The sequence below is a fragment of the Vigna unguiculata genome, unplaced genomic scaffold, assembly GCF_037176805.1.
Source record: "Vigna unguiculata cultivar grain cowpea cultivar isolate G323 ecotype 2 unplaced genomic scaffold, ASM3717680v1 ptg000080l, whole genome shotgun sequence".
Taxonomy (NCBI): Eukaryota; Viridiplantae; Streptophyta; class Magnoliopsida; order Fabales; family Fabaceae; genus Vigna; species Vigna unguiculata.
The window spans coordinates 122,501-125,000 of NW_028196725.1; positions in this window are offsets into that span (position 1 = coordinate 122,501).

Below are 2,500 nucleotides of genomic sequence, written 5' to 3' on the forward strand. Positions count from 1 at the left end.
GTTCGGCTAAGTCTCCCTCGTTTCCAACTTTCCTCTAAGTTGCCCTCCTCGCAGTTTGGCCAAGTTCACTCTTTTCCAGCGTCATCCCCCCAAGTTGCCTTGGGCGCAGTTCGGCCTAGTTCACTCTTTTCCAGCATCATCCCCCCAAGTTGTCTTGTTCGCAGTTCGGCCTAGTTCACTCTTTTCCAGCGTCATCCCCCCAAGTTGCCTTGTTCGCAGTTCGGTCTAGTTCACTCTTTTCCAGCATCATCCCCCCAAGTTGCCTTGTTCGCAGTTTGGCCTAGTTCACTCTTTTCCAGTGTCATCCCCCCAAGTTGCCTTGTTCGCAGTTTGGCCTAGTTCACTCTTTTCCAGTGTCATCCCCCCAAGTTGTCGTTGCCAACAACCCAAGAGTCCATAGTATTCGGAGTTCTAGCGGGGCCTCCCCTTGCTTCCAACAACCCAAGAGTCCATAGTATTCGGAGTTCTAGCGGGGCCTCCCCTTGCTTCCAACAACCCAAGAGTCCGTAGTATTCGGAGTTCTAGCGGGACCTCCCCTTGCTTCCAACAACCCAAGAGTCCATAGTATTCGGAGTTCTAGCGGGGCCTCCCCTTGCTTCCAACAACCCAAGAGTCCGTAGTATTCGGAGTTCTAGCGGGGCCTCCCGTTGCTTCCAACAACCCAAGAGTCCATAGTATTCGGAGTTCTCGCGTGGCCTCCCATTGATTCAAACAACCCAAAAGTCCATCTTCTTCGCAGTTCAACATCGCCTCCCTCGTTTCCAACAGGCCCAAAGGTCGTCTTCTTCGCAGATCCACGAAGAGCTCATCACGATTTGCCACATTCCATTTCCCACGGGTTGTCAACAACACTTTCTCACACTTCCCGCAATCGAGTACGTGCATGACATGCCAAAGCACATCTTATTTGCCTTCCATCGCACTCAAGACGACGGGTTGTGGAAGAACGATATTGTTCACAACAAGTTCAAGGACAACGTCTCAATCAAGGGACACAACCGAATTATGTTGACTGGGTCGCTAAAGTAAACCCGAGTTCATATAATGCCCAGCATCCAAAAGAACTAGCCACAACACGTGCATCACTGAGATGTTTCACTAGATGGAACACGTGCGTGGCATTAGGATCCTCCAACACCTCTTCGTGATGGAAAGATAGAATTCGAAGCAACCACAGAAGTACCGTCTAGTGGGTAGGCAACACAGGGACTGATCAACCAATATCACCCAAGGCAACGGGTGAAAATGGAAGAGATGCATGCTTGACCGTTCGATACGCAAGGCATGGAGCCAGCCAGCAAGTGCATCTCGATTACAACTCACACACCCTCACGTTCGCAAGACACCACACCACAAGACGGTCCACCCCCCACCTACCATGGGCAAGCAAGCAAATGGAAACATCAAGTGACGCAGGGTCAAGCATCGCTAGGCATGAAAATAACTTTCCACAATATCCGAGGGACTAGCTGCCGAGCTAACCAACGATCAGTGACGACCGTGTGTTGGTATTAATAAAGCTCAACAACTATGAAGAGGCTAGTTGTGCCATGATAAACATGCTAACGCACGCACCACGTGAGGGGGGAGGCCTCATCAAGCTCCCTTTAAAACCTGCCAGTGTGGAGCTAGCCGGCTCAAGGAGCACTCCCCCCCTATAAGAGGTTAATATGCAAAAGGCAAAATTGTACAAGTAGATACACTTTTTTTGAGCAGACATAAGTCCATATCTCGGGCTATACTTCGAATTTTGATGCGATTTTTTGCAGTAATTCGTAGAATAATGGTATCTCCTTGCTCACCAAATTTCATAATTTTTCTCGAAGGGGAACTATTTTTTTTATTTTTTTTACTTACCGGGTATGTGTAAAATCGGGAAAAATAGAAAAGCACATGTAGACTTCGAATTTCGACCTCATTTTTTCCAGTCCACCACTAAACAATATCAGGAACCTCCCCACAAAATTTCATTCAGTTTGGCCAAGGTCTTAAATTTGACAAATTTTGGCACCAACCTATCTAGTCGCGGTGCACCGACCAACTTGGCCAAGTGCAAAATGCATCCAATTCAAAACTTTTGTGCACCAACACTTTTACAGTACTCATTTGGGGGCATTTGGAGGCCTTTCCAACCCTCACATCTCAAAAACCACGAATTTCATTTTTTCACAAATCTCCCCACCAAGCCATCTAGCTATGCCGTGGTGCACCGCCAACCTTGGCCATGTGCAAAACCCTCCGAACTCAAAACTTTCGTGCACCAAGAATTTCATGGTATTCATTTGGGGGCATTTGGAGGCCATTCCAACCCTCACATCTCAAAAACCACGAATTTCATTTTTTCACAAAACTCCCCACCAAGCCATTTAGCTATGCCGCGGTGCACCGCCAACCTTGGCCATGTGCAAAACCCTCCGAACTCAAAACTTTCGTGCACCAAGAATTTCATGGTATTCATTTGGGGACATTTGGAGGCCATTCCAACCCTCACATCTCAAAA